Raw genomic sequence first — 12,816 nt, forward strand, 5'->3', positions numbered from 1 at the left:
TAACTTGACCATTCATGTTTCTATCAGTGCTCGAACAGTCGATACCTGACTCACGAGAGGACCAGATGGCCACTCCCAGGACACCCCGAAATACCTTAACAGCTGCTGCCACCGTCACTGTGCTCCTGTGCATCCAAACAGTGGTTGGATGGGTCGTGGCACAACCAACAGAAAACCTATGGGTCACACTGGGGAAATCTCTCAAGCAGGATAACTTTTGCATGGCCATGGGAGGTGCAAAAGACCCGCTGTCTACATGTCTGGTGGGAATCCCCCTGTCACCAAATGAATATCCCTGTGCAGGTAAGAAGCCCACCCTGGTAGACACCTGGGACAAGTGGATGAAGATCTTACCCCATGCACCACAGGACCTCCAAGAACGAGACCTACCGGGCTCCTCAAAGCGACTTCTTGTGTCAACTTTTTCTACAAGCCACCCCAACAAAATTGGCATGAGAAATCTGAACCACAGATGATAGTGAGAAGAGATATATCACCAAATGATAAGAGATACAATGATGTTGACTGGTGCAATTATACTGCCAAAACATTACCTAAGTCCTCTCCGTTTCCCAGAGTGCTTCCCAAAGGAGTGTTTCTCATCTGTGGTGACAGGGAGTGGGCAGGGATCCCCTTGAAGATCAAAGGGGGCCCCTGCAGCCTTGGTCAGCTTACTATCCTCACCCCAAACACTACCCAAATTAAAAATTGGAAACAAGAAACTCAATTGGTGCCCCAGAAAAGATCGTACTCCCAATTCTATCAAAATTGTGATGGCCAAATTTATAATTGGGGCAAGACGAAGAGGGTCGCTGTTTCCATCTTTCTACCATGGGTTGCAGCTGTGAAGGCCCTCGGTGAGCTTTCTCACCTGGAGTGCTGGCTTCGTAAGCAGACCAAGGCTACATCCGCTGCCTTATCAGACCTTCTAGCGGACGAGGAAACCACCAGACATGCCACCCTTCAGAACAGAGCGGCCATTGACTTCCTGCTGCTCTCCCGTGGCCATGGTTGTGAAGATTTCAAAGGACTTTGTTGTTTTAACCTGTCATGGAAAAGCACATCGATCCAGGCCAGCATCAAACAAATGCAAGAGCAAATGAAGACTCTTCTTACTGAAAATAAAGTTGTGGACAAGATGGACAAAACTCTCATGCAGTGGAGCCTTCCTGTGTGGGTGCCCCCATTCTTACAAGTTTATTGTGCGTCCTTCTCATAGTTGTTATCATTTCAGCAGCACTGATGTGTTTTAAGAAAAGAATTGACAAAACACTGAGAAATGTTTATTTAATAAATAAAAAAGGGGGAGATGCAGGACACAGCCATGGAGAGGACAAACCTGGAATGCCATTGGAGGACACCACTGTTTAAGTTAAGGTGAGAGACTGGTGCAATTCCCCATGGTTCTTTGCTTGTCAATGTGAATGTGCTGTTGTCAATCGACTGCTGCTCATCCCCCAGTTCCAGAAAGTTCTGTACTCCCCGTTCCTCCATTGGCTTTCCCTGAGAGACCCCTCCCACTCTGCTCCCCCATTGGTGCGTCCCGTGTCACCCCACCTTAACTCCAGCCCTGACTCCCTTCCCCATTGGATAATTTGTACCCTGAGCCCTCCTGCCTTCCTCCAGTTATATACCCTGGCCCCAGCCCTGCTCCTGGCTCTTTGCCTCTGGTTCCCTTCAGCAGAGGTTGTGTTCCTGCTTGCTCCTGTTTCCCTCTTCCCCCTCACTGCAGCTGGGCCCTTGGATTTTCCCTTGATAAACCCGGCTGGATCTGCTCTGCGAGGAGTCCTCTCGTCCCTCTGGTGAGGCTTTGATTGCACCATCCGGGCTCAGGCGTCTGCTGGGCTGGGGCAGTTGTCAAGGCAGCCCCAAGTGGAGCCGCTATCGGTGCTGCAGGCGCCTGACAGCGCCTGCCTGGGGAAGCTGCTCTGGCCACCCGCAGCAACCAATTCCTTTTCCCAGGCAGCAGCTCCCAGCGTCCTCCTGCGAAGCCCAGAGAGAGAGGGAGCAGCTGCCCTCAGCCCTGTCCTTTACCGCATCCCAATTCTCATGTAATGTCCCCCCTGGGAGAGAAACTGCCAGAGAAGAGAAGTGCGACCAGATCCCCTCCTCCCCTGAGCTTGAACACTTCTTTTGTTTCTTAAGGACCCAGTCTTATCAGAGCAGTGGTTTTGCACTGACAGCTGGGACACCAGCAGGGGATCACCCCACAGTGCCCAGTGTGCACCAGGCTCAACAAGGTCTCCCTCCCCCCCTGATTCCACCAGGCCTCTTCCCTTGGCTGTGGTTTTGTGGATAGTGGGTCAGGACAGTGAGAATCTCCTTCATCCATTCATTCACTGTTGAGGGTCCTGCAGGCACTTCCTCAATTTCTCTCCAAGGTGACCTCAGAAAACCAATGACATCACAGCTCTTGTCCATCTGGTCAAGAATCCCCCACGAGGACACTCTGGTCTCTCGTCCAAGGGCACAAAGCAGCAAAACCCCTGAGGAAAATCTTCCCCCTTGGGCCCTGCGCCTCCTTGGGTGAGTTCCAGAGCAAACAATCAAGGCAGTGGCCTGAAATGTTTTCCCAGCTGGGCCATAACACTTCTCTGATGGATGCACATTGTCCCTGGGGAAAGAGATGTGCAGAACCCTTCACTAATGCCCTGGAATGGGGAACAGGAATCCCAGCCTTGGACAGCTCTCAGGAACCACTTCAGTGTGGATTTTCCTTCCTGGAAGCCCAAGATGTCTGAATGTGCTCCTGGTGCCTCAGGGCCTGGGTAAACAGGGCTTGTCAGAGAGGCTGGCAGGGCACCAACACCCCTCCTCCTCCTCACAGGGCACCTCTGTTACCCCAATTAGCTCTGAGTGGCTGCCTGGGGACAGGTGCCCACTTCCCCATGTGCCTGGGATGGGCACATCCTGCTCAGGGCCAGTGCTGGCCTGGGCCCAGAGCCAGGGCCATGACCCAGGTGCTCTGGGAGGGCTCGGTGGCTGCAGGTGTGACAGGATGAGGGGCAGGGCAGGGCATATTCCCCTCGGGACAGTGCTGTGGGCATGGAGCTTGGTGGGGTTTGGCATCTGCAGGGAAAGGGCTATCGGGTTGTGTGGATGTGGGAATTGTCACTCCTGAGGCATTCCCCAGGCCTCAGCCTTGTCTGCAGGTGCTCAGCATTGCCCAGTGCTCCCCAGTGTCTGCAGTGGCTGAGATGCCAATCAGCCACCTGATCCCATGTGCCTTGTTCCCCTTGTTCTCCCACATGTTGGGTTTGGGGCCGGGCTCAGCTCTGGGGTGTCCCCCAGGGAAAGCTCTGGCAGGGGAGGGGCAGCAGGAGATGGGGGATCTGGCACTGGGGGCTGTTGGAGGATGGATTGTGTTGGACTGGGGACTGTGCCCACAGGGTCCCCAGGTGCCTTTGGCTCCCTGCCTGCCCCCCTTGGCCCCCCAGGTGCCTGGGCCCTTCCAGGGGCAGCTGCCCCGTGCAGGAAGCTGGAGGGATGCCGGGCAAGGGGGCTGGATCCGTGCCACAGGTGGGGTGGGGTGGACTCTGTGCCAGGGCTGGGCTTGTGGCCAGGGCTGGGGGCTGTGCCAAGCCGGGCTTTGGCCTGGGGGCTGGCAGGGAGGGTGCAGGGAGGAGTCCCGGCAGGGATAAAGGTGCTCCTCACCTGCTGCAGCCTCAGGCAGCGCTGCCCAGAGCCAGAGGAAGATGAAGGTGGCTGTGCTCAGCGTGGCTCTGCTCTTCTCCATCCTGCTGTGCCCCCCGGCACAGGCCAAGGTGAGGCACCAGCCAAACGCTGTCCCCACATCCTGTCCTCCTTTCTGGCCTCCCTTCCCACTCTTTTGGTCTCTCCTCTGTGTCCCATTCAGGGTCCTCAAACGCCCTCCCACTGACCAGTCCTGAGGCCTTTTCTTCCATGTCCCCCCTCAATCCTTTGCCTTTCTTCCTGGCCACTGCAGCAGGGTCCTCCTATAGAATTCCCTGACTCACTCCCCATACTCCAATGATCTCCCAGTCCCGTTGGTTTTGTCCCCACCTGTCCTCGTTCTTCTGTCCCTGCCAAGTCCCTCCCTTGCCCTCCCATGTCCCTACACCTCAATTCCTTTTTCCTCCCCTGTACCTCACACCCTGCTCCTTCCACAGCCCCAGCCCTGTCCCCTGGGCCCTCAAGTGACCCCAGATCAGTGTCTTTGTGTCTCCCCCCACCTCAAACAGATCTCCTTGGAGGCCCTGAATTCCCATCCCTCTGCCTGCGCCCTGCTCCCTGCACCCATGTCCCCCCCAGCCCCACAAGGTCCAGTCCAGACCCAGCCTTTGTTCTCCTTTCCAGGCACTCCTGGAAGGAACCCAAGATGATCTGCGGGAGGTGAGTGGGCTGCTGGCATGGGAGGGCATCCCCTCAGGGCATTGGGGGGCAGTGGTGTCCCCCCATCCCTTGCTGGCACCGGGGACATCCCAGTGACCAGCGAGGTCTCCTGGTCTCTCTGCAGTTGGATTTAGACAATGTCGCGGTCCTGGAGACGCCTCTGGTGGGTACCACGAGTTCTGCCGCTGTCAGAGCCTCCCCTTGCCTGGTCAGCACAGCCCAGGCCATCCCAGTCTGTCCCAGCAGAGCCCAGTGCACCCCTCCTGACAGCCCAGACAATGCCCTGCCCCAGGGCTGCTCCCCAGGGAAGCCTTTGCCCAGGGCCCTGCTGCATTCCCATCCCTGTCAGCCCAGGAGCCCCTGGATGAGCCAGCCCCTGCCCCAGCTGTGCCTCTTGGCCAGGAGCCCAGTGCTTCTGGGCAGCAGCACAGCAGCTCCTGCACCCCATTGCTCCCACAGCCCCTTCCCCAAGGCGCCCCTGCTCTCCCCTGCCTCCCAGTGCAGCCCAGTGCCCCCAGTGTGTCTCTAACGCTGCCTTTGTCCCCAGCCCCCTGTGGCTGAAAAGCTGGTGGCTGTTCTGCGGCAGAAGCGCCTGGCTGCCGCTCTCCATGGATAGGTGAGCAGCACTTGGTGCTCCCCTGACCCCGACGTGGTGCTGGGAGGTTCATGGGGGACCCTGGGGTGTTCTGGGTGGGCAGAGTTTGGGGCCAGCAGAGGGACAGAAAGGAGCTTTCACTGATCTGTTTCCCAAGGTGGCTGCATAGAGCAGCCCCAAGTCTTTCCTTGCACTTGGGGAGCTCTGGGAACCCCACAGTCCCCCTGGGGGCAGGGAGGTTCTCAGGCCAGTTTTGGAGCATCCCAGGGCTTAGGGGGTTTGGGGACGCTGTGGATCTGAGGGGCCAAATCCTGTCCTGGGTTTATCCAGAACCTCAATTCTTTTCACCCTCTAGAAAGAGAGGTGGGCAGGAGGCCCCTCTCCTGTCCAGGGGACACAGGGCATCACATTTTGGGCTCTGTCTTTTAGCACTGGAACGCTTGGTGAAAACCATGTCCTGTCCCCCTCCAGTGGCATGAGGAGATGATCACCTCTGGAGAAATCACCTGATCCCCTGTGAGCCCTGGGCCTTTTTCCTCAAATGAGAAATAAACCCTTTCAGCAAAGCTACACTCTGTGTCTGTGTGTCTGTGTCCGTGTGTGTGTTCCAAAGGAAATGTCTCTAAATCTCAAAGAGGTTTCCCCCAGAGGTGTTGTCTTGTCCCTGTGTCCATCTGCACATCCTGTCGCTCTGTCACTGTCACCTCCACACATCTCTGCCCCACTGGCACCTCCCAGGTTGGCGCTGAACTCCTCCCTCCTGCTCCCCACCGCCAGCAATGACCACGGCAGGGAGCTCAGAGCAGGAGCACCCAGGCCAGGGATGGAGAAGGAGCATCTGGCAGAGGCAGGAAGAATCCCCCATTCCAGGGGCTGTGGGGTGCACGGGGGGCAGCTGTGTCCCCTGCCAGCCCCAGGGCTGCAAACCAGGGAGGAGATGTCTCAGCTGACTCAGCTGAATCGCTTCCCTCAGCCCTTGGCCCGCCAAGTCTCCTGCTGCAGCACAACCTCTGCAGGAGATTTTCTACCAGGAAGACAAAAGAAAGGAATTGTTTCTGCCCTCTCCCTCATGCCTCCCCTTGCGCTGATTTTCTTGTCATCTGTTAGCAAAACCAACCAAAAAGCATCTGCACTGAGGTGTTTCTGAGGGTCAGTTCCTAAATGGGGCCAAAGGAAGGTTTTCTGCCAGGGCAAAAGTGAGAAATGTGGGATTTGGGCAGATAGTTGAAAACATGACAATTTCTAAACACTGGAAATCCAGAGGCTACAAAAACAGAGTTTGTAGTTTGAACCGTCCATTTTCCTCCCTCTTCCCACTGCTCATTTGTCCAATCCCAACTCCAGAGGAGCAGATTCTGGAAAGCAGACCTGCAGGGAGTCCTGGAGGCTTCATCCCAGAGAGAGGAATAAAGAGTGAAATCGGGAAAAGAATTCCAGTGGTTTTCTTGATCATAACGACCACAAATAGCTCTGTACTCCAAGTGCAATATCCAGGTGATGAGGCACGTTGCTCGTTTGTAACTCCAAACCGCAGCACTTTGGAAATTTCTTCTTGGACTAGAACAAAGCACAGGCCAGTAACTGACCCAGTTTGGTTCCTAAATCAGAAATCATGAAACTTCTCCCAAGCTGTGTTTCCCTGCAGTAAAGAAGGCAATTTGATTGCTGTTGCCCTCAGTATCTCCTGAGTTCATGACTTCAGATGGACTGGAACTGTCCCGGCACGCCAGAAGCGACCACAATGAGCAGGATCAAACCCCCAGGCCACCATTAAATGTTCTCCATCCGCGCCTTCCAGAGCCCAGCAGCAATTCCTGCTGCTGCCCCTGCTCTGGGTCAGCCTGACGGGATCGCTCTGGTGTGCGGGGCCGGCTCCTGCAGGACACAGCGCTCGGAGCCGCTCTGTGTCCCGCAGCTTCGGCATCTCCGGCGCTGCTCCACAGCTGTGGAGCCTGTGCCACCAATGTGCCACCAACGTGCCTCTAATGTGCCTCCAATGTGCCACCAATGTGCCACCAATGTGCCACCAATGTGCCAGCAATGTGCCACCAACATGCCACCAATATGCCACCTATGTGCTACCACTGTGCCACCAACGTGGCATCAACATGCCACCAACATGCTTCCAATGTGCCACCAATGTGCCAGCAACGTGCTACCAAAGTGCCTCCAATGTGCCACCAATGTGCCACTAACGTTCCACCAACGTGCCACCAACATGCCACCAACGTGCCACCAATGTGCCACCTATGTGCTACCACGGTCCCACCAACGTGCCTCCAATGTGCCACCAACATGCCACCAACGTGCCACCAATGTGCCACCAACGTGCCACCAACATGCCACCAAAATGCCTCCAATGTGCCACCAATGTGCCACCACTGTTCATGGCTGTGGTTCCTGTGCCACCACTGTTCCACCTTTTCCATGGTTACTCCACTGCTGCTCAAAAGCTGCTCCACTGCTGCTCTGGGGATGCTCCCGCACAGTTCCCCTGCTTGTCCAACATCGCTCCAACACTGCTCCAGCACTGCTCATCTCCTGCTCTTCCAGAGTTCCGTCTCTGCTCCTCCCCTGCTCCCCTGTTGTTCCACAGCTGCTGCTTCTGTTCAAGTGCTGCTGCCAGGGCTGTGCTGTCACAGAGAGGGGAACGTTCGGGCAGCAACCACTGTGGTGTCACAGAGACCAGGACAACGGGACTGCCACAGCTGTGCTGTCACAGAGAGATGAACACTGGGACTGCCACAGCTGTGCTGTCACAGAGAGGGGAACGCTGGGGATGCCAGGACGGTGGTGTCACAGAGAGGGGAACACAGCGGCTGCCACAGCTGTGCCGTCACAGAGACCAGGACAATGGGACTGCCACAGCTGTGCTGTCACAGCGGCTGCCAGAGCTGAGGGGTCACAGAGTGGGGAATGTTGGGGCTGGCCCTGCAATGCTGTCATAGACAGGAGAACACTGGGGGTGCCACCTCTGTGGTGTCACAGACAGGGGAACACAGGGGTTGCAATCGCTTTGGTGTCATAGACAAGGGGACATTGGTTTTGCCACCGCTGTCATGTCACAGAGAGGGGAACACTGCGGTTGCCACCACTGTGGTGTCACTGACAGGGGAACACTGGGGCTGCAAATGTTGAGGTGTCACAGAGAGGGGAATGTTGCAACTGCCACTGTGCTGCTGTCATAGAGAGTAGAACTTTAGACAGCCACCCCTGGAGTGACAGAGAGAGGGGAACTTTGGGGCTTCCACCGCTGCGGTGCCACAGAGAGGGGGACACTGGGGCTGCCACAGCAATGGTGTCACTGAGAGAACTTCTGGGCTGCCACAGCTGCAGTGTCACAAGGAGGGAAAGTTGAGGTTGTGACCGCTGTGGTGTCACAGACAGTGGGACACTGGGGCTGCCATTGCTGTGGTGTCACAGAGAGGGGAACGTTGGGGCTGCACTGCTGCAGTGTCACAGAGATTGGAACGCTGGGGCTGCCACCACTGTTTCCTCATAGAGAGGGGAATCTTTGGTTTGCCACTGTGTTGGTGTCAGACAGAGGGGAACGCTGGGGCTGCCACCTCTGGTGTCACAGAGAGGGAGATTAGGGTGTCACAGCTGTGGTGTCACAGAGAGGGCGACGTTGGGGCTGTCACTGCTGTGGTGTCACAGAAAAGGGACTTAGGGCTGCCATAGCTGCAGTGACACACAGAGGGGAAGGTCAGGATTGCCACCACTGTGGTGTCACACAGAGGGGAAGATCAGGATTGCCACCACTGTGGTATCACACAGAGGGAAATGTTGGTGCTGCTATTGCTCTGGTGTGACAGAGAAGGGAACGTTGGAGCAGCCATTGCTGTGGGGTCATAAAGAGTGGAATTTTGGGGCTGCCACCCTTGTGGTGTCACAGAGAAGGGGACATGGTACTGCCACACCTGTAGTGTCACAGAGAGGGGAACATTGTAGCTGCCACTGCTGTGGTGTCACAGAGAAGGGAACGCTGCCAAACCTCCCCTGGTGCTGTGCCCACTCCAGTGTTGCTCCTCTGTGACACTGCAAGGGCCTCCTGGGGACATGGTGACACTGCAGGGACTCATGGGGACATGGTGACACTGCAGGGACTCATGGGATCACAGGGGCTCTGTGACACTCTGGGTTCTTGTAGAATGGAACCAAGAGGAGACTGCCAACCTGTGGGGCTTCATGGAACCATCCACTGTGATCCCTCAGGGCCTCATGGATCCCAGGAACCATTGTGACACTGCAGGACTAAATGGAGCCAAGGGGACATTGTGACACTGTGGAGTTCATGGAACTGAGGGGATGCTGCGACAGTCTGGTGCCTAAAGATGCTCAGGGACCATTGTGACCCTGTGGCTTGTGGAAACAAGGGGACACTGTGACACTGGGGGGGGTCTCAGGGAATCCAGAGGCCCTTGTGACACAGCGTGGCCGGTTGGAACCAAGGATCCATTGGGATACCTCAGGGCCTTGTGGTGTCCAGGGGTCCTTGTGACATTGTGGGGCCTCTTGGAGCCAAAAGGGCCCTGGGATTCTCTGGGGCCTCATGGAGCCAAAGGAGCCCTGGGATTCTCTGGGGCCTCTTGGAGCCAAAGGGGCCCTGGGATTCTCTGGGGCCTCATGGAGCCAAAGGGGCCCTGGGATTCTGTGGGGCCTCATGGAGCCAAAGGGGCCCTGGGATTCTCTGGGGCCTCATGGAGCCAAAGGGGCCCTGGTGACACGGTGGCCACTCGCAGATGTCTGCAGCCAGCCCTGTCTCCTGGCCCGTGCCAGGAGTGGCCACTCCCTGCCCGCCCTTGGGGCCGGTTTGGCTGGTGGTACAAGCAGGGCTGCTTGTCTCCCAGAAGCAGCAAGCTGCTCTGTGCAGCTACTGATGTTGTCCCGAGATGAGGAATCCAGAGCCAAGCAAAGAGAGGGATCACTTCTGCATGCTCCCAACAGGTTTTACTCTCCAAGAGGGTGCAGGGACAAGTGACAGCAAATGCAGGGTTACAACAGCTTCAGTACGGGGTGGGAACATGGGGAGGATGCAAACCAGGACCAATGGCAGAAACCTGGGGAGGAGCACAGGGCAGGGCACACATTATGGCAACCAGTGGGCAACAACAGGGGAGGAGAGTGGACTGAGCACACCAATGGGTATTCAAGGGATACAAGATGGACCCAGAAGTTTCTAGAGAGAAAGGTGGGGTTTCTGTAATGGACAAGGGAGGCGGGCAGGGTTTCCCTGAGTGGCAGGGAAGGATCTGGAATTAGCAGGAGGTCTTGAGGTAGATGGACAGGGGGATGGGAAGGTACATCCCCAGGGCAAACCAACATGCATGGGAGACAACTGGAACAAACTACTTTTGCTTATAGCACCACAGTTTCAGAACAAAGGAACTTACTGCCACACCCTGGGATTCTGTGGGGCCTCCTGGAACCAAGGGCACTCAGAGACACTGGGGGGGGCTCCTGGTTCTCAGTCTCTTCTGACACCGGTGTCCATCTACAAAGACACAAAACTGGGCAGCCTGAGCCTGTTGATCCAGAATATTCCCATCTCCACGGGAGGACGTTCCTGCCATCTGTGCTGCTGTGTGTTTCCTCCGCTCTCTGGGGGAATTGAATCCTACAAGAGACACTGACCCCTCTGGTAGCTGACACCACAGGGCCTCCTGTGGGGTGGGAGCAGAGACATCTTTTCCTCCATCCTGCTGCTCAGAGCCCATCCAACCAGGAATATTTCCAAAGATGGAGCATCCACCAGGTGTCCAGGAAACCTATGCCAGGGTTTCACCGCCACAGCATCAAATATTTCCTCCTTATCTCCAGTCTGAACTTATTCTCTTCTGCTTTAAAACCATTTCCCCTTCTCCAATTGAGACAGGCCTACTAAAACATTTCTCCCCACATTTCCTGTGAGGTTCCTTGAAGTGCTGCAAGGTCACAATGGGGTCTCCCCACAGCCTTTTCTGCTCTAGGCTGAACCACCCCAACTCCCCCAGCCTGTCTCTGTCACAGAGGTGCTCCAACACTTTGGAGCATCTCAGCCTCCTCTGGAGCTGCTCCATGAAGTCTGAGCCTTTCCTGTGCCGAGGACCCTGATGTAAATTGTTTGTGCAAAAGCACCGGTCAGTCAAAGAGGGGAAATAGCTCATTGCTGAAATGCTGCTGAGAGCTGGAGGGAGAGATTCTGCACAGCTCATGCACAGCCCCGAGGGCGGCAGGGACATTCCCATGGGGGCCCTGAGGCTGCAGGGCCAATCTGCCCACACTGGGAGCCTCTGGGCACGTCCAGCTCTTTCTGCCTGGGCTGTTGGCACGTGGTCAGTGGCTGTCCAGCGCCACCCCCCTGACTGGCACTGATCTCCAAGGAGGTCTGGATCTCTCCTTGGCCATTATTCTGCAATTAGAACCGTGCGGACATGTCCTCAATTCCATTCCAAGGTGTCCTTAGCAAGCCAATGACATCACAGCTCTTGTCCATCTGGTCAAGGATCCCCCACAGGGACCCTCTGGTCTCTCAGCCCTGGGGCACTCCACAGAAAAATCTTCTGGGGCCCTGCTCCTCCTTGGGTGAGTTGCAGAGCAAATAATCAAGGCAGTGGCCTGAAATGTTTTCCCAGCTGGGCCATAACACTTCTCTGATGGATGCACAATGTCCCTGGGGGAAAAGATGTGCAGAACCCTTCACTAATGCCCTGGAATGTCAAACAGGAATCACAGCCTTGGACAGCTCTCAGGAACCACTTCACTGTGGATTTTCCTTCCTGGAAGCCCAAGATGTCTGAATGTGCTCCTGGTGCCTCAGGGCCTGGGTAAACAGGGCTTGTCAGAGAGGCTGGCAGGGCACCAACACCCCTCCTCCTCACAGGGCACCTCTGTTACCCCAATTAGCTCCGAGTGGCTGCCTGGGGACAGGTGCCCACTTCCCCATGTCCCATGCAGCCCCTGCCCCAGCTGTGCCTCTTGGCCAGGAGCCCAGTGCTTCTGGGCAGCAGCACAGCAGCTCCTGCACCCCATTGCTCCCACAGCCCCTTCCCCAAGGCGCCCCTGCTCTCCCCTGCCTCCCAGTGCAGCCCAGTGCCCCCAGTGTGTCTCTAACGCTGCCTTTGTCCCCAGCCCCCTGTGGCTGAAGAGCTGCGGGCTCTCCTGCGGCAGAAGCGCCTGGCTGCCTCTCTGGATGCCTAGGTGAGCCGTGCCTGCAGGGACAGGGCTGGGGACAAAGCCCTGCCATGGCCCAGTGGGCTCCAGAGGTCACCGTCTGGGCTTTGTCTTTTAGGCTTGCAAGGACCAGTGTCCTTTTTCCTCTCCAGTGGCATGAGGAGATGATCATCCCTGCAGGAACCCCCTGAACCCTTTGAGCCCTGGGCCATTTCCCCTGAAGAATAATCAATCAATAGTCAATAAACCCTTTGAGCAAAGTTTTGCTCTGTGTCCGTGTGTGTGTCCGTGGGTCTGGATTTCCTCCTTTGCAGTGGTCTGGGGAAGTCAGGCCCGGTCTGGGCTCTGCTGCCTTGACAAAGTCTGTGCTTCCCCCCAGACAAATGGTGTGTTGGGAGTTGTGGAGAGTCCAGGGGGAATGGGTTGAGTGGAGGGGGGGCTGTGCAGGTGGAGAAAGGCTGTGGTTCACTGTGAGAGAAGTCGGCATGGCCTGGTTTTAAAGAAAATGATATATTAAAAAAAAAGCTTTCTTTTAAAACTTTTTCTCCCTGTGAGAAATGACTGTTCACGTCTCAAAATTTTGAAAGGTCTATTAAAAGCTTAACAAAACTTCCAAGAAAAGGACTAAATAAGGAAAAAGTGACAGTGCTGGGAGCCTCCCCCTCTTTGTGGCTGGTAACCACGTGGCTGGCTCATCCACACAATGGCTGCTCTCC

This window comes from Agelaius phoeniceus, chromosome 34, assembly GCF_051311805.1.
Source record: "Agelaius phoeniceus isolate bAgePho1 chromosome 34, bAgePho1.hap1, whole genome shotgun sequence".
In the NCBI taxonomy this organism is placed as follows: domain Eukaryota; kingdom Metazoa; phylum Chordata; class Aves; order Passeriformes; family Icteridae; genus Agelaius; species Agelaius phoeniceus.